The sequence below is a fragment of the Pinus tabuliformis genome, chromosome 7 (genome assembly GCF_031772625.1).
Source record: "Pinus tabuliformis cultivar Carrire ecotype Pingquan chromosome 7, CPIR1, whole genome shotgun sequence".
Lineage (NCBI taxonomy): Eukaryota > Viridiplantae > Streptophyta > Pinopsida > Pinales > Pinaceae > Pinus > Pinus tabuliformis.
The window spans coordinates 401,799,045-401,824,161 of NC_142293.1; positions in this window are offsets into that span (position 1 = coordinate 401,799,045).

Sequence of the window (25,117 nt, forward strand, 5' to 3'; positions counted from 1 at the left end):
GGTGACTTGTAATAAGATACAATACAATACAATACATTATCTTCATAATATTTTCATGATCTAGTTGAGGCGGGCATTCCCATGCTCAGCGTTATAAATTCATTTTCATGTACATAGGATAGACAACCGTCTGTGTGGCACACTGATGATTCTGGTAGAGCCATCATCCTTTGGCTTGGATGATTATCTGTGCAGCGATGATGTACATTTGATGTCTTTATTTTCCTGAATATATCGTAGCCCAGATGGATGAAACTAGATCCGGGGTCTTCAAATTCGTTCAATCTTCGCCCAAAGTACAAGTCGATCCATGTGAAAAGATGTTCTGGTGTCGAACATGGAAAAACATCGCCTGATTACCAGCCAATGATGTAAGTTGTTAACAGGCGCGAGAGGAATCACCGATAATGATAATGATCCTCAAGGTACTGCAGTACAATTCACGTGGTGTGAATACATGAGTCGATGTTGAACACCACGCAAAATCTTTCGGTCAAAGGTCATTGATGTAAACCTTTCGCCGGAAGTGAGAAACTTGCCATTGAGGCATGCAAGCTTCAAAGTACTAAAATGGCTATTTCTAAGTCAACTTCTTGGATAATGCGCTGATGTCGACAAGAAGTGACCTGTCGTAAGAGGGCCTTAATGAATCCCACTTCTATGACACGAAACGGAGCAAATGATTTTGTGGAGGTGAAAACGATCTGATGATACAAGGTTTAGGGATCCATATATAGATATTTGTAGGTGGGTGAGTCAGCTTTTGGGATTTTGATTAGTGTCATTTCACTGATAGTTCTTGGTTCCACTTGGAGATTTCATGATCTCTTACTCATCCCTGGGCAAATTCAGAGAGGCAAGTGTCACAGGGGAAGTTTCTAGAAGATTCCCTGGGTTTCCACTTAGTAAACTGCCTCTGCCATTTGTCTACTCTCGCCCATCGCACCCTACAGAAGGGCTTTTCAGTATGCATCGCACCCCCCGTGTGTAATAGGTGAGATGCATTGCACCCTGACCATGGAGCAAGTGAGATGGTCCAGTTTTGACCAGTTTTGAGTAGTTTTTCAGGGAGAACTTTTGGGAAATGATGTAATCAGTTGACCTTGATCCTTTAGGGTATGAAACAACACTTTTAGGGGTTTAGAAGCCCTTGGTTTATGGACATATGTGTTTGGGGTTGCAGTGCTCAAATATGTCTATAACAAACATCCATGTATTTTCTTTGATAGATTTTTACTCCTAGACTACGTGTTAAGTTATGGTATGTTCTATGCTTAGTGCAATTTACTTCAATTTCTTCTCATTAGCCCAATGTTAATTTCACTGTTTAGCAATCACATTAACATAAAGTAAAACGCTGATAGAACATAAATAAATCGACAGAAGACAAGCCAAGACAAGAGATACCAAATGTGGCGGCTAGCCAGGGACAAACCCCAATGTGGGGAAACCCTTTATCAATTCTTCTATAATCTTCAACAATTCAGCAGAGAGAGAGAGATAGTACAATATCACAAGTCTAATATTTTATATCAACAACCAGCAAAGTCAAAGCTAGTCAAACAGCCTCGGATTGACCTCTAGTCAACCTTGAAGAATTTGGTCTTCAACAATAAACTTCGGCAGCCCAAAACAACCCTCAGTCAACAATCAATAATCAACAGCCTACGGTCAACCCTAACCAGTCAACACTGGTCAACAATTTGGTCAACGTAGCACTCAAACAACATGCGCAGGTCAACGCATCATTTAACATCCCTACTCCTTGGTCAACGCATCACTTAACATCCCTGCTCCTTGGTCAACGCAACCTAGAAAAGTCAACACCGCCTCAGAAAGTTAACGTTTCCCTAGAAATAGTCAACGCTGCCCTAAACAGAAAATTCGTCCTTCCTCTTGCACGTGTGAGAGAAACTGCTCCTATGCTGGCCAATGAGATGAGGAGAGAGAAGATGAGCGTTGAGATGATGTGAAATAATGCCACAAGATATCTTCTTTTTATATGAATCGTTGAGGTTAAGCTGGGGGTGTGCCACAGTTTATCTTGCTGGCCGACCTTGACAAATTGTCAAGTATATACAAATAAATTCATATCTTCATAAATACATGTCGGAATCGGATGATCGTTAGATCAATCTTACACCTCTTGACAAGCGGAATCCAAGAAAAATATCAGCTGCCATAAATAAGATGACCCACATGGAGTTTGGCCCTAGTTGCCAATTTTAACACTCCCTCTCAACTAGGGAGAACTCCATCTGCTAATCCATCTGTCCATCGGTACTATCTCTGCCATCAAATGCACTGCCCTGCACGGCTCTGCTCTGCTCTGCTGAACTATGAAGAAGAAGAAATGATCGAGGATGTATCATACCATCCTCTACTGACCCAATGTCAGTCCCAGATAAAGAGAGTGCTCAATAGCGCTCTTATCTTACTGATCCAAAGTCAGTCCTAGAGAGTGTGTCATACCACTCTTATTGATCCCAGATCAGTTCCAAGAGAGAGTGAGCTATATCACTCTTACTGACCCGAAGTCAGTTCTAATTGATCCTAGATCAATGTCGGTCATCCTAGCATAGGGAGTACGGTAGATACATGATGCGTCCATCGGTACTACTATGGTCCCTATCCTCATTTCCTTATTCATTGGCCAAATGAGAGGTACTTCCCATGAGTCCCCGACTGCATGGGTAGGATGCCTCGGAAGGAGAACCACTCATCCTGCCCATAAGTCGCCACGGGGTATCACAGGGGAAGGCTGAACCATTCACCTTGTACACAGTGCACCGCTAGAGGAGGGTGAGTCGCCCCATGGTCGCTTGTCGCTCCAAGAAGTACCCCAAGCCCCTCGAAGCTCCTAGAGTTCAATGCATGCATCATACAGGACCCTCATACGAGGGTCTCTCAACGAATCTAAGTCGTTCTCGGAAAGTCAAGAATTTGATCTTTCCTAGGGGCTTCATCAGAATGTCGGCGACTTGCTCATCTGTATCGGTATGATGGAGCCTTATTGCTCCTCGTTGTACCATATCTCGGATAAAGTGGCACTTGATATCAATATGCTTGGAGCGATCATGAAATACGGGATTCTCGGATAATCGAATCCCACTCTGGTTGTCACAAAGGATCACGGTAGTATCCAATGTATATCCAAACAGAGCTTCCGTAACTAGACAACCTAACAAGAGGCCATACTTGCAGCAATGTACTCTGCCTCAGTGGTGCTCAAAGCCACCAACTTCTGCTTCCTGCTCATCAAGGATATCGAGGCAAAACCTAGAGAGAAACAACACCCGGAGGTGCTCTTTTGGTCCACCACACTGCCTGCCCAATCAACATCGATATATCCATGTAGCCTCACATCTCTGGCAGTGTATCTCAACCCATGAGTGATTGTGCCTCAAAGATATCTCAAAAGATTCTTGGCACCAATCCAATGTGAGTGGTGAGGCTCAACCATATGTTGGCTCAATGTGTTGACTGCAAAACATATATCTGCACGGGAGTTCACGAAGAACATCAATGCTCCTATGAGTTGACGATACTCGGTAGCATTTCCCAAAGCAGGTCCGGCAGCACCATAACTTCTTGAAGTCAAGCTCCATCGGGGTAATCACGGGCTTGCAGTCCACCATATCGAATCTCTCCAATATCTTCACTACATATTTTCCTTGAGATAGGAGAATCTCCCCTGGCTTCTGCCAGACTTCCAGCCCTAGGAAATAGTGCATCAGTCCTAGATCCTTCATCTCAAATTCGGAAGCCAACTCCCTCTTACATTTGTGAATGAGAGGGTTTGCACCTATCAAAAGGAGGTCGTCAACATACAACACTAGTATGAGAGGCTTATCATCATCAGCCTTAAATTAAAGGTTTGGATCGGCTTCACTCCTAGTGAATCCTAGCTTCATCAAGTAGCTATCGATCCTTCCATACCAAGCTCGGGGTGCTTGCTTTAGCCCATAGAGGGGTTTCTTCAACCTGCATACGTGAGATTCCCGATTATGAATCTCAAACCCCTCGGGTTGTTCCACATAGACTTCCTCTTTAATCGAACCATACAAGAACGCAGTCTTGACATCCATCTGATGTAGGTTACATCCTTGCGAAGTAGCAAGTGCTATGATCGAACGGATGGTGGTGTATCGGGCAACAGGTGCAAATATCTCATCATAATCTATACCTTCCTTTTCAGAGACGCCACGAGCGACAAAACGGGCCTTATACTTTTCAACACTTCCATCAGCTCCATGCTTTATTTTGTAAAGCCACTTTGAGGTGACAACTGTTTTATCCTGGGGTCTAGGGACCACATCCTAGACATCGCTCTTCATGATGGACTCATATTCCTCATTCATAGCATCCTTCCACACTTGATGCTTCACAACTTCTTCGAACGATGAAGGCTCATTTTGAATAATGGTGCTCATAATGGTCAAGTATCCCTAATACCTGGTCGGCTTCTTACTTTCGTGGAAAGTCCCTCTGGGTGCAACGTGTCCTTCGGCATCATCAAGTGTCCCCCTAAGCCATGAGGGCCTCTTCCCAGAAGAGGAAGGCTCTTGCAGAGGGGGATCAATAGGATCCATAGGTTCTTCCACTTCGGGCATCGTTTCATCTTCCTTTTCATCCGATTTCCTGGTGTCAGCTTCTTTAGGTTTCCTTAGTATAGGAAGATTGTCAACTTTGCTAAGAGCCATATCTTCGTCAAAGGTGACATCATGGCTAATCTCGACTTCCCTTTGATCAGCCACATAGATTCTATAGCCCTTAGAATTTTCGCTATAGCCCACAAAGATTCCCTTCTTTCCAAATGCACCCAATTTTTTTTTTTTTTTTCTTTCGGCACATGAAAATATATGGGACTTCCAAAAATTCTATAATGAGAGACATCAGGTTTCTTACCAGTGAACATCTCTGTGGGAGTCTTGGAACCCAATGCTTGATGAGGGCATTGGTTTTGAACATATATGATGGTATTCACAGCTTCGGCCCATAGAAACTTTGGAAGCCTTTGATCATGGAGCATAGCACGAACAACTTCCATAATTGTACGATTCTTCCTTTCTGCCACACCATTCTGCTTAGGAGTGTATGGTGTTGTGGTCTCCCTCTTAATGCTAGCCTCTTTGCAAAAGTCATGGAACTCATTGGATTCATACTCAGTCCCATTATCAGTCCTTAAGATTTTGATCTTATTCTCGGTTTGATTCTCGATCAAGGCTTTGAAGTGACGGAACCAGGAGAACACTTCATCCTTCTTTTTCAAGAAGTATATCCACGTCTTGCGAGAATAGTCATCTGTAAAAGTGAGATAATATAAATAACCTTCTAAAGAGTTCACAGGCATCATACCAGATATGTCGGAGTGAACCAACTGCAAAATGTCGGAGGAATTGCTATGGCTTGAGGGGAATGGTCCTCTTTTGAGCTTTCCTTCGGCGCATCCCGGACATACACCTTCTTGCTCTACTTTAAACTTGGGCATCTCGATCACCATCCGTCTCACGTCGGGTAGAGCCTTATAATGAAGGTGGGCAAACCTTCGGTGCCATAGTTCGAACTGAAGAGATGTGTCGCAAGACATGTCTCCCAACAGACTTCCTCCAACTTGATATAGAGATTCCACTCGAAAGCCAAGAGTGAAAGCAACTTTAAAATTCTTTTTCCATACACGTACCTTGCCATCGATGAAGGCCACCTTGTAGTCTTTGTCTTCCATTGCCGAAATGGACATTAGGTTCTTCTTGAGATCAGGTACATATAGGACTTCTTGCAAATGAATTGTGTTACCTTGATTTAATTGAGGAGTAACATTCCCTACACCCTTTACGGGATAGGTGGAGTTATCTCCAAGAATAATCTCCAGGTTGGTCTCCTTCTCTATCAGATTAGAGAGAGCTTCCTTGTAACCAATGATGTGCCTTGAGGCACCACTATCAATAAGCCAATTGCCCAACGAGTCTGGAGGAGAAGTAGTAGAGAGAGCTGATATCAGATAATATTCGTCTTTCTTATTGTTAACACCATTAGATTCATACCTGGAGTTTCTTGCCTTCTTGGAGGGTTGACCACTTCCTTGATTTCTGACATTCCTCTTTCCGTTGCCATTGAACCTGCCATTCCTTTGATTGTGGTTGGAATCGCCCCTGGAGTGATTTTGATCATCGTCATGAGATGTGTCTTTTCTATTTTGACACTCCCTCGCATAGTGGCCGAATATATTGCAAACAAAACATCTTCCCTTCCTTCCACCTTTCGTTCCGGCCTTTTCTTTGGAATTATTTCTCCTTTTAGCATGAGAGGAGAAAGCAGTGGGGTTGCCTTTAAATGAAGGCATTTCCCGCTCTTCCATCCTAGTTTGGGGTTGCCTTTAAATGAAGGCATTTCCTGCTCTTCCATCCTAGTCTCTTCTTGAATGCATCTCGCCATCAGTTCCTCAAATCCTGGAATTACATTATTGTTGAGAAGAGTGGTTCTAAATACATTCCATTCGGATGGGAGTCCTCCAAGAGTTGTGATAGTTAGTTCCCTGTCAGGAATGACTTCCCCAATCGATAGGAGATCATTCTTGATCTCGGTGATCCTTAAGAAGTAGGATTGCATATCCTCATCTTTGCCCTTCTTAATTTCCTTCAGCTTATTTTTGAGGAACAAAACTTGATTTGCATCACTAACTTTAAACAAGCTTACCAGTCTATCGTAGATCTCCTTGGAGGTGTTCAGCTCGGAAACGTAGGCCACCAGGCGCTTGTCAATAGAGTCTCGGATGATCTTCTTTGCTTTGACTTCACCCTTAGTCCACTTGTTCCTTGTAGCAACCGGTGCATTTGATGGAGGCTCTGTAATTCTGCCTCTCACATAGTCCAACACTTCCTGCTCTTCCAATGTCAGATCGAGAGACATCTTCCATCCGTGATAGTCAGACTTCTCACGGAGCTTGTCTTCGCTGGGGAAGTGTGCTGAGGAACCCATGAAGTCTTAAGACTTTTTCCAACAGTGTTCGGTGGTTGCTCTTGCTTGGGCTTTGTCTTCACTTCAGCTCTGATACCATGTTAAATTATGGTATGTTCTATGCTTAGTGCAATTTACTTCAATTTCTTCTTGTTAGCCCAATTTTAATTTCAATGTTTAGCAGTCACATTAACATAAAGTAAAATGCTGATAGAACATAAATAAATCGACAGAAGACAAGCCAAGACAAGAGACACCAGATGTGGCCGCTAGCCAGGGACAAACCCCAATGTGGGGAAACCCTTTGATCAATTCTTCTATAATCTTCAATAATGCAGCAGAGAGAGAGAGATAGCACATTATCACGAGTCTGATATTTTATATCAGCAATAATAAATCAGAAACCAGCAAAGTCAAAGCTAGTTAAACAGCCCTGGATTGACCTCTAGTCAACCTTGAAGAACTCGTTCTTCAACAGCAAATTTCGGTAGCCCAAAACAACCCTCAGTCAACGGTCAAAACAGCAGTCAATAATCAGCAGCCTGCGGTCAGCCCTAACCAGTCAACGCTGGTCAACAATTTGGTCAATGTTGGTCAACACAGCACCCAAACAGCATGCACAGGTCAACGTTTGGTCAACGCATCATTTAACAGCACTGTTCCTTGGTCAATGCAGCCCAGAAAGTCAACGCTGCCCTAGAAACAGTCAACGCTTCCCTAACAGAAAATTCGCCTGTCTTGCACGTGTGAGAGAAACTACTCCTACGCTGGCCTAATGAGACGAGGAGAGAGAAGATGAGTGTTGAGATGATGTGAAATAATGCCACAAGGTATCTTCCTTTTATATGAATCATTGAGGTTAAGTTGGGGGTGTGCCACACACTTTATCTTGCTGGCCGACCTTGACAAATTGTCAAGTATATACAAATAAATTCATATCTCCATAAATACATGTCGGAATCGGATGATTGTTAGATCAATCCTACACCTCTCGACGAGAGGAATCCAAGAAAAATATCATCTGCCATAAATAAAATGACCCACATGGAGTTTGGCCCTAGTTTCCAATTTTAACACTATGTCAACCCTAGATTCAGAAAGACACTAGTCTTATCTCTTTTGCCAATCTTTTAAAATCTTAAATGTTTTCCTTTTATTTGTTTTATGATAAATTAAGGCTAGGTTACAGCAAAATCATTTATTTTCAACATTATTTGCCTTGGATATTATTGTCCTAGGGTTAGGACTTGTATGCATTTATTTGGAAAAGTAAAAATATCATTTTACATGCATTTCAGCCACAAATTAAGATTGACATCTAAGGTTTATTTTGCTGTTATATGTGTTTTCCACCACAGAAAAATTTTGTGATTTATTCTTTTGTTGACTCATTAACTAGCCCTAATTTTACACTTCTTTATTATAGATTTTGGGATTTTTTTTCTTATTGTTGTTATAAAATATTTGCATGCTGTAAATTGTGGTTAAAACTCCAGTTCCTAACAACAAAGTGTAATTTTTTGATTGCGTGTGTTTGGGAACCTATTTGAGCCTCTATTGAAATTTAAGCCTTTTAGAGTGGGCCATAGGAACCTTTGAACTTGTTCCCTTGAAGTTATACCATAAATCACTAAACCCTAATTATTGCATGCTTATCCTTGGGTGAATCTTGTTGTAGAACCCTTATGGGGCATGTTTCCCAAGTCTAATTGGGTTATTTGATCCTTAAGATCTACTAGGGAAGCCTCCATTGTGGTGGATTGTGTCCAACCACAAAAACAAGAGGAGTCGTTGCTGAATTGAAAGTGGTAACTTTCTCATTTTTGCGCTCAATCTAGGTTGCTTAGTGAGGGCTTTGCACTAGGGTGCTAGATTTTGGAGTAATAGGTGCCAAGACTAGTGTAACATGGAAGTGTTACCACTATCACCTAGGCAACAAATTCCCTCTTTTTAGTGAAGGATGGATCTTACACAAGTGAGGCTTCCTGAGTAGCCTTTAGGGTTCAAAAGGCAAGAGAAAAATCAAGTCTAAGGACACCTATCTAGCTACTCAAATCACCACCAACAAGGTATGATATTCAAGGCAAGGACAGGTTGTTTAATTGATGCAATTTTCCAAATTTGAATGGATTAGGATCTAGGTCAATTTAGAGGTCTTACTAGGTCAATATTTATCAAAGAAATATTCCCAAACACTACCAGAGAATAAAATGCTATTGGCTGTTGTAAAACTTGCATAAAAGATGATGTATTATGGCAATAGAATGACTAATGACAACAGTGATAAAATCAGCCCTTAGACAACTGATTAGCAAATGAAACTAGAGCTTAAATAATGAATTAAACTAAGGTTTAATTAACTAGCTAAAACTGAAAATTAAAATGCATATAACAGCCCTAGGAAACAAGATGTCTAGCCCTAGAAAGGCTGTAAAATAAATCAGCAATGTAAAATATGATGATAAGATCAATTTTAAGCTAATTAAATGCATGATTACCCTGATCTATAGCCTAAACATGGCTGAAGATTCATGTAAAGCTGCCACAAACTAACTAGTTAAAACTGAATTAAAATGCATATAACAGCTCTAGGAAACAATATGTCTAGCCCTAGAAAGGCTGTAAAATAAATCAGCAATGTAAAATATGATGATAAGATCAATTTTAAGCTAATTAAATGCATGATTACCCTGATCTATAGCCTAAACATGGCTGAAGATTCATGTAAAGCTGCCACAAACCTTAATTTAAATCTTAAAACAATAAAAGATAAGTTTTGGATTTTATGATTGACTATTGGAAAAAGATTAGTGCCTACTTATTTTTTTGGGGCACACGGGGTCTTCTAAGGAACCCCTTGGGAGAAAGTAAGTGGATCTAGGGTGATATCTAGGGCTGTCCACTACAAACCCTACAAGATCTACCTAGTATCTTACAAAAGCCAAGAAATTCAAGGGAAGACTCTCCACTAGAAATCTTCTTAGGGTTTTAAAGAATGGATTTATCTCAGAAGAAACCAAGAGAATGTACTCTCTCCGTTGTAAAAGCATTGGAAAAGTACAATTACACTTAATAATCATTCATAAACAAATTTGAAAAGATTTAGAGAGACCACTTCCTCAAGAAATCATTTGCATCTATAAACCCTAGTCATGAAAATCCAAATTGCAAGATCATCTATTATACCATCTCCACAAGAAGTCGCTCTAGTCATCCCTACATTGCTTTTTAGAATAAAGAGAAGAAAAATAGACAAATAGTGATATATCTCCACAAGTAGCAATGATTTCCGAGTGAGTTGTGCTGCTTTTTGTTTTCTCTCAGATTCTACCTAGAGGAGAAATCCCAACCTCTCTCAAAGGAAAAACTAAGGATACTATTAAGTGGTCACAATCGATCATCTTGTGGCCACTCCACTTTTTAGGCTTAGAAAGATCTAAACCAAGGGAAGATTCCCTTAACTAATCCCAGGTTATTATTGGTATAGAAGGGAAATACTTAGGACTAGTGTTCAGATATTTTCAAGTGGTCAGAATCTATCACCTAGTGACCATTCCACTCTTTACTCTTAGAAAGATCTAAACCAAGGGGGAATTCCCTTAACTAATCCTAGGTTATTGTTGGTATAGAAGGGAAATACCTAGGACTAGGTTATTGTTCAACTCAACTAACTCACTCAGAACCTTGATGCAAGAAGACTTCCAGGGGTGAAACCCAAAACTCGGTGGTGACCTATATTAGGTTTGATGATTTAAGAAGAGTGAAGCTTGTGATAGTTTTGAATGCAGTGATAACCTGAGCAGTGAAGAAATGATTTCAACAAACCAAACTGCTATATTAGTATCTTCAAATCATACCACAGTGAACATTGAATGAGGTGTTATGAATCTGTCTTTAAATGTTTAAACCGTGATACCCCCAAAGAAGGAGTTTAATTCATTCGTCATTCAATATTGCAATGCTCAGTAATTTCAGAAAAACATGTGTGATGATGGTGCTGCTGGGGTGTTGCACTGAATGTGTGTGAACAGAACACTTGAAAAAAAATTATTCAATTGCAAACTTTTGAAATTAAATGTCATATTATGTAAAATTCATATCTAAATTTAATGTACTATGCAAATTGGTAACACAGATGTACCCTTCCAAAAAATATGTACTGAGAATAAAATAGATTGAATACTCGTGTTATATACTGAAATGTGTTTATTTTTAGTGCAATACTGAGACAAATGCGTTTAAATAAACTAGCACATATTCTGGTTTCCGTAGAATGAACATTTTTCAAATAACCTGAAAGTGTAATGCTAAAAATTGTCCTGTATAACTTATACAGGACTCCAGCACTCACCACGATTTATGTTGCTATACTAACCATTGAGTATGAATGTGAATGCTATGTCTTATGTGAGCATCAACACCACCATGGGTACATTAAATCATTCAATTTTAAGCTACAACTTGGAATAAATGCCCAATAAACAAAACTACTTGTGAAGGAATAGAAGATGAGCTGAATGATTATAATGTGCGAACATAAGCAAATCCATCATATTCCGTCAAACCGATATCTTTGGGTTACGTGAACAGTTCGCTGACCGTTTCTTAATCAAAGGGATGCGAGCTGGAAAACAAAACATGAGAACGAGATGGTACTTATACCATCTACTACCACCCAGAAATTTTCCAGATTTATACCTTCCTGCATTTGTTTGAAACTGGTCACTTAACCAAATAGCAGCACCGTTCAAGAAAGTATATCATTAAAGGGCATTAATATTTTGATTTGTGTCAGATGTTTGACCTATAGCGGTGGAATGATCATTTAAAAAAAATTACCAGTTCGTTTAAATACTAGATTTAGCTCCAATATGCATCGAATTTCATGTACGGACTGAAAATAATGGCTTGATGAACCGCTAGATCAATTTCCTTGCAGATTTAAGGGGCACAAACCAGGATCGATTTCGCAAAAAAACAGTCATAAAATTTGCACAAATGTGATTAAATGCAGCGTGGGGTGAAGCTTTTTCAGTCATATTGTGTTTAGAACATCAATCTAAATTAAAATGCCAATCCAAAACAGTTGTATTTGAGAATGCTTATAAAAAAAAATGCATATTAAGGGTGGAAATGAAAATGGATTTCGAAAAATAACCAGTTTTTTTATTATGAAAGATTTAGAGCGTCAATTTTTGTGATATGAGTTAGTTGAAACGTGGGTGTGTATAGTTAAAAGATATTAACCGAAAAATAAAACAAAAACAAGTTCCAAAGTATAATACTTTAATTTCTGTAATGGACTTTTCTTAAATTTTTTTAAGATGCAACCCTAGATTCCATTCTAGGTAGCCTAAATTAATGTGTGAGATAATGCGTTGAAAACTTACTTTGAGGTTGGGAGCTAAACCAAAATAATTTGAAGTTGCTTAAAAATTTTTGGAAGAAAATGAACAAATTCTATTTGATTGGAAAATAAATTTGGCATATCATTGGGTAATGTTAAAAAAATGTAAAAAATGTAACTAGGTTCGGTCTTCATAAAATGTATTTGTAAAAATAATTTTTATTATTGTTACAATGACTTACTAAAGCATGTGTTTTATGTTTGGGTCATCAATTTATTAGTCTAAGTCCTCATTGAGGACTTCTAGGATTAATAAAGAGTTAATAGAGATATATTTTATGAGATCCTTCTTGTTGTAGCAATTGGAAATAATTCCCTTAATTGTTAATTAAATTTAACAATTTATTTACTGAGCTACAACAAACACTGAATCAATCACGCTGCAACCTACACAAATAAACTGCAGAAGAAATAAAAACTAGAAGAGATACTATCACACACACATAAAATAACACCGTTATTTTTGGATCAATGTCTCTGGAAAAACCCAACTCGGAAAATTTGGTGCAACAATTGAGGGTTTTATTATTATGCAACAGTGAAATAATTTGAGTATAACTGGATGCCAAAACTGGCAATCCTACAAAGAAATAATGGCAAGAAAATCTAGTGAGGAGAAATTCGTCACTCCACAAGAAAACCTCGACACTAACCTTAGCTCAAATTGAGCCGTCCAAACTGCCTCTGTGCAGTCATTGCGTCGCCCTAGCACAGTTGCTGTTGCTCTTAGCTTGGAACAACTTCTCCTCAAGCTGTCTGACCAACTGCTGTTTGGGAAAACGTCTCTCCTGACCTATGGAACCTCTGCCCAACTTCTGACACTGAAATTCTACTTCTCTCCAACAATTCGACTTTGCCTCTAGAGGTCATTGCGTTGCTTTGCGTCAGCATCTTTGTGGCTTCTCCGCCTCTCTGTAAATGCACTAACTAGAACTGAAAATCTTCCTTCGGCTTCACTGTCCCTGCCCTTCTCCCACTGCTTCAATTTTTCTGGCTCTCTCCGACAACTGAACGCTGCTACTCAGGAAATCGATCTGCTCATGACATCAAACTCTGCAAGTGTTTTCTCCTAGCCCCATCGACTTCTTATAATCCTCTTTTGAGACTTCAACGACCAACATTAGATCTTAATCTATGGCTAGGATTAACTTGAAGTCGATAGGTGTGAGTTTCTAGAAGATTTACACCATAACTTAATTAATTTTGATTAATTAGTCATATTCCCTAAGTTTAGACTTAGGAAATATTTAAAAAACGACTAATAATCTAATTAAGTCATCTCTAGGTGGAATTTCCAGAAATGATTTCTGGGTTTTGGAGATCAAATATATTCTAGCATCTACACAAACTTTCGTGGCTAGAACACATCTGATGCTACAAAAACTAACATCTTGGGTTTGCAAACGATGTAGAAAGAATTATTTTGCAGTCAAAAATAAATTATGTAACCTCCACACCAAGTCGGCCTCAAGGAAGGTAATTCAACCTCATTGGAAGGCTATATATACAAGGCAGTTCGACTTCATTTGAGCATCTCACTCTCTCAAGCATAGTTCGATCGTTAGAAGCTGAAATTGGGAAGAAGTACGAAGTTGAAGGAAGGGTCCAAAAGGAGTGCGAGTTTGGTCAAGGTCAAAGAGAAGAAGAAAATCGAAATTTTGGTGCCTCTCTCTTTATCTCTCTCTCTCTCTTGTGTGGGTTGGTTTAGGAGATCGATGTCTCATAGTCAAGGTCGAAGTCGTTGCTAATGCCGGAAGTTGCCAGGTTGAAGTGCTGTTGTTGTTAGGTCGAAGGTTGGGTCGATGAAAGAGAGGCTGACTTGGTGTGGAGGAGGTCTTTGTCTAGGTGTAAGAGTCTTAAGGAAAAATATTGAAGGAAAAGATTTTGACTAGGTTTTCCCTTGGATAGGGTTTTGCCCTAGTAGAGTGCCTACATCTTGTGTCTTGTGTTTTTGTGATCTTCATGCACACATAACTTGGTAATTGCTTGATGAAAGATAATATAACAAATAAGTAAAAGAAGCCAACATAATTCACAAGTAATTATCAAGGAAGAGAAATCTAAGCCTAATCCTCCTAGCATTGATTTCTCAACATGGTTTCAGAGCTAAGGTCGAAGAAGATTGAAGATCACTTCGTTGGCTTAAAGGAAATGATTTCTCTCTTTATGATAAGAATGGGATTCAATTCTACAAGAAGATGGATCAAGAATATTGTCTACTACTTAATCAACAAGGTCATAAGTCAAGGGTTCTTAGCTTCACTTACATGATCCCTCAATGATGATATTGCATGGATCATTGATAGTGGAGCATCAAGGCATATGACAGGAGAAAGTAAGCAACTAAAAACTCTATCAAAGGAACCATCCTCTCATGCAATGGAATTGGGATACAACAAAAGCTATGCTGTTAGAGGCTTGGGATCAACATCTTTGAAGCTGGAGAATGGAGCAAAACTACATCTCAACAACATACTATATGTTCTAGGTTTGAAAAATAATTTTCTTACAATTTCTTGCTTAGAAAATAAAGGGGATAAAGTTTCTTTTGTTGATGGAAAAATCTTGGTTTGGGGAAACGATTCTAGTATTGATAAAGCTAGGGTCAATGGAGTTTGTGAAGAGAGTTTTTATAGAGTCATTACACCACCTCCACAAGCCCTAGTTCATATGGAAATATCTCCTATTGAGCTATGGCATAGAAGATATGGTCATCTTCACTACAAGTTCTTTTGTAGCCTTAAACATCTAGTTCATGGCATCCTCGATATCAAAGAAGATCGTGAAGGAGTTTGCAAGGGATGCTTTTTGGGAAAACATATAAGAAAACCATTTTCAAATAGTGAAACAAGATCTAAAGAAATAGTAGACCTCATACATTATGATGTGTGTGGATCCATGTTTGACAAATCACTTGGAGGTCATCTTTACTATGTAACATTTATTGATGATCACTCTAGAAAGACATGGCTTTATCTTCTCAAGAAAAATGATGAAGTATTTGAGAAATTCAAGGAGTTTAGATGCGAAGTGGAAACCCTAACTGAAAGAAAGATACAAACTTTTGAGATTCGACAGTGGTGGGGAATGCACTTCTAAAGAATTAATTGCATATTATAAAGAGACCGGAATTAAGAGGGAGCTTATTGTTCCCTACTATCCCAAACGAAATGGAGTGGCCGAAAGAAAGAATAGAACAATTGAAGAAGGTGTATGAATAATGCTACTTGATCAAGATTTTCCAAAGTTTCTATGGGGAGACATAACAATGACATCTGTATATATTAAAAATAGAAGTCCTCATAAAATTATCAATAATATGACACCCGAGGAAGCATTCACAGGAAAGAAGCCAAGTGTGGACCATCTCTTGTTGAAAAGTGTAACTAGGTTCGGTCTAAATTAATGACATGTAATTGTGACTTTTGTAAATGACAAAAAGAAGAGAATACAATTATTTTTGTAAAGCTTGCTTCATGGGTTTCATGAGCAAGAGATTTTATTTTATTAGTGGCTCCCATTGAGAGCCTTAGGATTTATCATTAGAGTAAAAAAGAATTAATGTCATGTATGAAGAGCTCTTCTCGAGCATGTGTCAAATCTATATGTCTATTAAAGTGTCTAGCAACCCTCCACGAGACAAGTACAATCCTCCTCTCTTAAAGTCTGTCTCCAAATGAAGTAAATATCACGTCGGTTTGCATTATAAAGACACATCGGTTCACTGGTTCATGTCGGCTTAATAAGACGGATAAACCACTATAAATAGGTGGGCATGATCTTCTTATAAGCATAATCAAGAATTCATATATCTCTCTGAAGTTTCAGTGAATAGTGGCAGTTGACAAGTTTGAATCTCCATAGGAAGATAAGTTCGGATGTCTCTGAAATTCAGGTTTATAGATACAGTGAAGAATTCATATGTCACTAAAGTCAAGATCCCTTTGAAATTCGGGTAACCAAAAGCACAGTGACAAGTTCAAATATCAAATGGTTGACTATAGTGATGCATTCAGATCTTAGTACAGTTCAGTGTCATGTCAGCTAGACAACCGTTTGATGTCATGTCAGCTAGGCAACAGTTCGGATAAGGATATATATAAGCACAATATGTTGCCATAGCAAAGACCACTGCTCAGTGCTATGAAGGAGTTGCATATCACAGTGATTATGGGGGCTCTAAGTATAAGTTTCGGTGTTATCTTAAGAAGAAGGATATCAATGCTATGTTAAGAGAAATGGCTCGGTGCCATCATAGAAGTAAGGTCCAGATAATATGATAGCAAGAAGGATGACAATAAGAATATCTTGATGATGCCATGAAGGTCAAAACCGAAGAAGAATGAAGGAGGAGGTTGACTTTCCAGAGGATATGTGTCTTGGTCTTGGAGTGACAAATAGGTCAGGGGCCTTGGTCTTGGTATTTGTCAATTGGAATCTCTATAAGAAGAATTTGTGCGGGTTTTCCTCTCAAAGAGTGAAAGGTTTTGGCCCTGGCTCATAGCCTACATGCTGTGTCTCTTGTCTATTTATGTTCACACATTGGTTACTGTTTGATGAAGAAGAACTCTAATAATCTAACGAGAAGAAGATCCTAATCTTAAGAAGTATAAAGCATTCACAAGCACTCACTAATGAAAGAGAAATCCCCTAATGCTAATGCCCTAGATTTCTCAACATGGTTTCAAAGCTAAGGTGTTAAAGTCAAAGGAAGGGCATCTAATCAAAGAGACATTCAAGGATCGAGTTTCAAGAAGGGTATAAAAACAAGTTGAAGGTTATCAAAGCAAAAGATCAAGATCTACATTGAAGAATCAAACCTTAGATCGAAGAAGCAATCTACAACAACAAGAGCTTTTGTTTCTATAGTCATCATCAAAAGGCCTCAAAGACCCTCATCAAGTTGTCTACAAGGCAAGATAGCTCGAAAGACTTTAAAGATGAAGATCACATCATCTTGAAGAAAGTCAAAACCCTAGAAGCAAATCTGATTTGGACTCATCCACTACCGAAGAAATCAAAATATCTTGAAGGCTAGAAGGCATTGCCGTCATCTTCAAGGTTATAAAGAAAGCAAGTATCCTCTCCTTGTCCTTGAAGAAGTTCATCCAAGGAAGCATCAAATCATCCTCATTAAAAGGAGCAACCTTATCTATTGAAGAAAAGCTTTTTCATCTAGAAGATCATCCAAGAGGGAGCACTAATACATCTTCTTCAACCATCATCAAAGTAATCAAGATGAAGATTTCATCTTCACTTGTCAAGTAAATATCTTTCATTCTTTAATCAATTTGGTAAAATGACTTCATGTTTGCAAGGAGATTTGTAAGTTGGATGGGTCATCAAAATTCCTTGCATGAGAAAGGAGGATAAATATAGTCCTTGAAGAAAGTGAATTCATTAAACATATCAATGGAAAGGTCTCCTATGAATTCATGGAAAGAGATTCTTATGAAAGGTCCCCTAATATAGCAATATTGGAGACATCAAAGAAATGTATATAAAAAATCTTGAGAATATTCTCTGAAGATGCGGTAAAGAAGGTCACATGACTTATATCTGATCTACACAAAATTGAAGGTATCAAAGAATGAAGGGATATCTTCATAATATCTCAACTACGAGATTTGGGAGAGATGATAAGAAGATAATCATCATTGATCTATAATGCACTAGTTGAAGAACAAGGTAACAAATATCCATGAGGATAAGAAAGTTATCTTCTTCAACAACTTGTGATTTCTATGCAAGATAGAAGAAGATAAGTTGAGGGAAAAAGTGTTGAAGGTTAACGACTCAAACATTTGATGAAAGGAAAGGAAATTCTGGTCCTCAGAAAAGAAAGAAGAGAATAGTTGAGATTCAATGCTATTGATGTAAAGACTATGGACTTTACAGAAAAGCTTGTCTTAAAGAGACAATATTAGAAGAAGAGAAGTCCATATCACCGAAGAAGTGGAGGAAGCTGAAAAGACGAAGTCCAAGGAAAGAGGAAGTAAGAGATCTCTACTAGGTCTAAGATAGTTTCCCTCTCAAAGGGCCTTGACATAGCTTCTAAATATTATGTTATGGGATATGGCTATAATAAAAATAATAAGATGCATTATGACATCATCATAAGAAGCATGAAGATGTTTGATAGTCAACTTTGAAGGATATAGCTCTTGGTGACCTCATTGAAAGATCAAAGGAAGAAGTCATCCAGGACAAGTCTCATCATACATCAGTTTAAAAGGGAAAGATTTGCTGAATAAGGATATGTGAGTTGGAATCCTTATTGGAGGATTCACCAATCTAGAGAGGAAGCAAGTGTTGCATAAGGAACTTCAACTTGTGGAGCTCATGGGATGATGGTATGGTGACATGAGAAATGAAGCAGATCAAGGGGTTGAAGATCTTTTCAATCAAGGAAGCTACTGAAAGAAGCCTAGATGACTTGAAGGTAAAATGAGGTATGCATGCTTGTCTTTAATTTTATAAAGTCATGTCATATGGTTGCATGGAACAAGGATCACTACTATTTTGAGAAGCATGATAAAAAGGAAAGGAATCCCCTCCTATGAAAGAATTTTGAAAGGCATGAGTCACACTAGGTGAAATCAACATAATATGTTCTCATATGAAGTATGAGATGGTTGACTAGTATTGAGGAACTCTGATTGGAAGCCCTTTGGAATGAAGTACGTGAAATGGTAGGAAGATATCGTGATAATATGCAACGAAGATAGAAGGCATTCAACATCCAAAGTCCAAGAAGATTTGACTAGAAGATCTCTCGGAAGGATGTGAAGACTCTGATGGAAGTCGAAAAAAGATAGACACCCTTGACACTGAATATCTGTGGGAGATGTGTCAATTTGCATGCAGGATGTTGATACTTACAGGAAGATGTCATGTTGAAAAATCATCACAAAGGTAACTTTGATTTGAAGTGTTCATTGATTATTTTTGAACTAATATTTGGTTGGGCTTATGTAGGACTATCAAAGGGAAGAGTTGTGAATGACTTCCAAGATGCTAAAGGGCATGGAGCTGTGAAAGGAACCTTCAGGGAAAGGAAAAGTCCGAAGAGATATTCTGGATATGCTGCATGTATGACAAGACTAATTGAAGCAGAACCATCTACATTTGAAGAAGATGCTCATCAAGAAGTATGGAAGAAATCTATGAAGGAAGAATATAAATCCATCATGAAGAATGGGGTTTGGGAAATCGTTCCTAGACCTAGTGACAAATCGGTTGTCACCTCAAAATGGATCTACAAGATAAAACATGCTATTGATGGAAGCATAGATAAATACAAGACCATATTTGTTGCAAGGGGTTTTTCTCAAAAGGAAGGCATAAATTATGAAGAAACCTTTGCAGCCATTGCAATGAATACTACCATTAGATCTTTGGTTTCATTCGCTGCGACAATGAGATGGAACATCCATCAAATGGACGTAAATACAACATTTCTGGATGGAACCATCGATGGAGAAGTATACATTGAGCAACCCGAAGGCTTTGAAGAAAATAGCAGGGACAATCATGTCTGTAGACTCGAGAAGGCTCTATATGGTTTGAAGCAATCTCCTAGGGCATGTTATGCAAGGATGGATGCATACCTTCTAAGAATCGGGTTAGTGAAGAGTTCCACTGATCCTAATCTCTACATCAAGGTTGTGAATAATGAGCCAATAATTAGTCTATTGTATGTGGATGATCTATTCATCACAGCCATGGAAAGAAGAATACAAGAATGTAAGAAGATTCTGGCAGCCGGATTTGCGATGAAGGATCTAGGACTGATGCATTATTACCTAGGTTTGGAAGTATGGAAAAATCTTTGGGAGATATATTTGGGGCAAGGGAATTACATCATCAAGTTGTTGCAAAAAATTGGGATGATGGATTCCAAGCCCATGATTACTCCTATGATCACCAATCTCAAGAACTTGAGGAGCTCCGACTCAAGTCTCGTGGATCCTAACACTCGTCGTCAGTTGGTAGGTTCTCTGATGTATCTGGTAAATACTAGGCCGGATATATGTTTTGTTGTGAACATCCTCAACCAGTTTTAGTTGGAGCATCGTCATGATCACTGGGTATCTGCCAAGCATATATTGAGATATCTTGGTACGATTCATCACTGCCTAAAGTACAATAGCAAGGAAGTCAAGTTGACTGGCTTCATAGATTCAGATTGGGGTGGCAGTGAGACCGATGGAAGAAGCACTATCGAAAGATGATTTAGCTTGAGATTTTCCATGATCTCATGGATGAGTAGAAAGCAAGATCCTGTTGCTTTGAGTAGTGCTCAAGTTGAGTACGTGGCTGCATGTGAAGTAGGAAAGGAGGCTGTATGGTTGAGGAAGCTTTTGACAAATTTGTTCGAAAAGCCTCTAGATGCTACTATGATTAATTGTGATAATCAAAGTTGTATCAAGATGTCTGGAGATCCCATGTTTCATGCTTAGATGAAGCATATCGACAATAAGTTCCACTATATTAGGAACTTGGTGCATGATGGGATCATAAAGCTACAATATGTCCCGATAGATGATCAGGTAGCCAATATACTAACAAAGTCTCTTCCTAATAAGAAGTTTGAGTATCTTAGAAGCATGCTTGGTTTAGTTGATATTGATGATTTTGCTGATGATGATAAAAGTTTGAAAGAGATTTGTTGAGGCCTTGTGTGTGAGACACATTGCCTGGGAGGACATCTCGCCGACACTATGTGTTGATTTCTATTTCTCGAAGTCAGGGAGGGTAGCATTGGTCATGGAGCTCTGACCTCAGATACGCACCTAGATCCCTGGGTTGATGGTTAGCAAATAAGCCTAATGGTACCTAGAAAGGCCGAAAGCCTTAGTCCATCTTAATCCCACTTGGATAGATTTACTTGGTCAAGAATCTAGTCCGTGGCATTCCGGTGCCTAAACTATTGAGAGACCTTGGATAGATTCCCTTGGTCAAGAATCTAGTCCATGGCATTTCGGTACCCAAACTCTTCATAGTTCATAGAGTTTGAGATCTTCCATATGAATACCTCCTTAGTTAAGAGGGAGTGTTAAAAAATGTAACTAGGTTCGGTCTTCATAAAATGTATATGTCAAAATACTTTTTATTATTGTTACAATGGCTTATTAAAGCATGGGTTTCACGCTTGGGTCATCATTTTATTAGTCAAAGTCCCCATTCAGGACTCCTAGGATTAATAAAGAGTCAATAGAGTCATTGTATATTTTATGAGATCCTTCTTGAGATTTTAATGATGTAGAAATAATTATTTTTGAGTCAAAAATAAATTATGTAACCTCTTGTTGTAGCAGCTACAACCATCCTCCAAAATTTTGCCTTAGCTTTGTTTTGGAGCCTCCCTACCAACCATCCTTAGCAGCATGTCTTGCATTGCCTAGGTACACATGCTTTTAGTTGAGTTTCTTGGCTTATCAGCTTAAGTTTGTTAACTTGCTTGCTTTTCACCCGCAATCTGACATATCGTAGCTTGGTTTTCAACTGGGTCTTGTGCTCACTTGGAGAATTGCGTAGAACTGGAGGGCAATCGACCTTTCTCTGCAGAATTGCACAGAGCATTAAGGCAGCCTGCTGCTCTCAAGAATTGCGCAGAGCATGTAGGCTGCCTTCCCCTTGAAAATTATGCAGAGCAGCCCATCACTAGGCTTGCTCTCAGAATTTACGCAGTTTTGGTTGGCAGCCATGGCTTCAGTCCAAAAATTACGTAGAGCTTGAGGGGCAGTCAGATCCACTCAACCCATAAACTGTGCAAAAGTCATCGAGAGGCTTGCTCTTTGTTGCATGTGCTCCTAAGTTGACCGGTTCTCTCCAGGACTGAGCAATATTGCTTTGCATGCATGGGCAACTTGTACTCAAAAAAGCAAAAAGTAAAAAGTAAAAAGTATCCCTAGATTTTAGGGATTTATTTTTAGCAGCTGGGGTTACATGCAAAAGGCGTTTTAGAAACCTTTCGCCAAGTGTCGTTTTTTTCCTAGAATTGTGGCATGCGCATCATAAGTCTCGATCTTGTCAAAACTATTTATTCGACACTTCAGAGCTCATTTTTCACTTCGATCTTGGAGCTCTGGCATCCCTAAAGCATCTAGGAACATTCAACACACTCAACACAACTTTTTCCGATAAGCCCGCTTTTCATGTCTTTTGTTGCTTTTCTGTCGCTTTTTGTATTTCGGTTTATGTGAGTGATGTTTGCTTAGTTTTATTGAACGCTTGCTATCGTTTTCATGCATGCTATCTTGTAGAAGCATTGTTTCAAGTTTCCATTGAATTTCCTCGCTGTTGCATGCATGACATTATTTTTTCACTAACAGTGGCTGTTGCCGCAACTCGCTTCACACACCTCGTTGTTTTCCCATCTCACTGAATCCTACACTTACTAATTTCATGCATGTTCATCCACTCATGTCTGCACCCAGCTTCGCACATGCATTCGGTTTTTACTATTTTCAGTCGCCTGTTGGTGGGTCCAAGCTGCCTTGGCCCGAACCTTGCCTTGCCCAACTTGCACTGTGCATTTTTGGGATGGAAGGTGTTGATCTAAAGATGATCTGAGGTTGTCATTGATGTCAACCCAAGCAGCACCAAGGATGACCCTGAACTTCCATGGCACATTGGGCATCATCATTGATGGTTTCTCGTCTCAACCATTATAGGAATACTCTACTCAAAAAATATTTCTATCGGTATATAGCTCTCCTTGTAATTCCTCACGATTTGTAAGTTATTCAATATTGAAGTTAGTAACCCCAATTAGTGGGCTAAAACCCCATGGGGTTGTGGCATGGCATTTATCATTTATTTTGGTCATTGAATAATCAATAATTAATAATTTTTTAAGCTCCTAAAATTCCTCCAACATTCTCTATAGAAGCCCCTCTCAACTTTATAAAAAAAATCTCATATATCCTCCAAAAGTAGTGATCGTGGGATTTTCGCTATTACTTTATTTCTGCGAAGTCTGAGATGCTGAAATTAAAAACCATTCGATTCGCAATCCTGATGAGTGTCGTGACCGAATTTCAGATCTTGGTTCGCTATATTTTCGGAGATATGATCTGTAGAAGTTAGGGTTTTTACAGGCTTCCAAATTTCATCTCAAGAAGTGACCATGGGAAAATGGTCATAACTCTCTTTGAGAAGAGGATTGGAATTCTGTAAAAAGTGGCGGATGGTGCACGGACTGTAGTTTTATGTGTATCAATTTCAGAGCTGAAGGAGGAAACAATGACACATGGCATGTCTACAAGTTCGCTCTCTTGAACTAGTCCATAATTAGGTCATTGTGAAAGATTAGGCATAACTTTGCCTTGAAGGGTCCAAATCAGGTCAGACCTGTGGCATTAGAAATAAGACTTAGAGGGCTTCTACAGGACCGAAGATCGCATGTTGGGGATTTGAAATTGCAGAGATACATCAGGTTAAATATCGTGCTCCTGGAAGGCAAGAAAAACTAGATCAAGTGTTGTCAAGGGGTGCAAAGGACCAGACTTTCTAGGGAAACAAAGAGCAAGATGCATTAAAATGATGCATAAGAGGTAAGCTACAGGTAAGTCTCTTCTATATATGCATGTTCATCTCTTAATTGCATTAGGTTCTTTGTATTTTAATTTGTTGTTTTTGTTTAGCACTAACATATTCTCTTTAGGATGAGGTAAGTTTTGCTATTATCATGTCATGGGTATTTCCTTGAAGACTTTTTGCAGGTATTATATATTCATCAAGAGAAAAATCAATTCATAATCTAATGTTTTGAAGAATGAGAAAGGGTAGCATGACAAGAGAAACAATCAAGGTGCAAAACAACAACAAGAAGTTCACCACATGAAGTCTTCAAGTGGGCAACATTGCATACAAACATTGTAAAAGTATCATTGTACAGAGTCATTGTAAAAGCATCTTTGTAAAAGTTGTACAAGTGCCTATTTGCCAAGAGTTGAAGAGGCAGTGTCATGAGGTCTAGGATCATCATTAGGTTGTTGTGTCATAGTTGGGGTTATGGTCTAGTGTTTCTTCTTCTTCTACATCATTCTATATCATTGTAAAGTGGACCATTTTCCTTGGTACGAGAGTCCATTCTTCTTTTATTCTTCTATAGGGTGGTAGGGTGGTGCTAGGTTGGTGCATGAAGTCACCAATAGGTTTAAGCCTGTGAAAAATTCAGGGTGGTAGGGTGGTGCTAGGTTGGTGCATGAAGTCACCAACAGGTTCAAGCCTGTGAAAAATTCAGGTTGGTAGGGTGGTGCTAGGGTGGATTGTAACTCATTGGGTGTTGGGGCATCCATTCAGTTGACTACTGAAGAATCTCGAGCATTGGAGCGTCCATCCAGTGGGAGCTGGAGAAGAATGATTTTCTGGATTCACGGAAGTTGGAGCTTTCTTGTCAATTGGAGTTGAAGATTAAAAAATTATTAGAAAAGAGTTCATGTGGTTTTTGTCCCGGAGGGGGTTTCCACCTTAAAAACTGTGTGCATTTGTGTTCCTTTTGTTTACTACTATCATTGTAGAAACACTGATAATAATTGAAGATTAACTAATGCTCTAAAAGATTAATAATAATATTAATTGAAAGGAATACTTATTCACTCCTCCCCCCCCCAGTGTTTCCAACAATTGGTATCAGGGCTTGGTTCCTTCAATGACAGTTTAACAACTGGAAGGAGATCATGGAGCATACCAAGAATGGTGTATCTCTGTTCAATGAAAATAATTATGCACTATGGAAAGGAA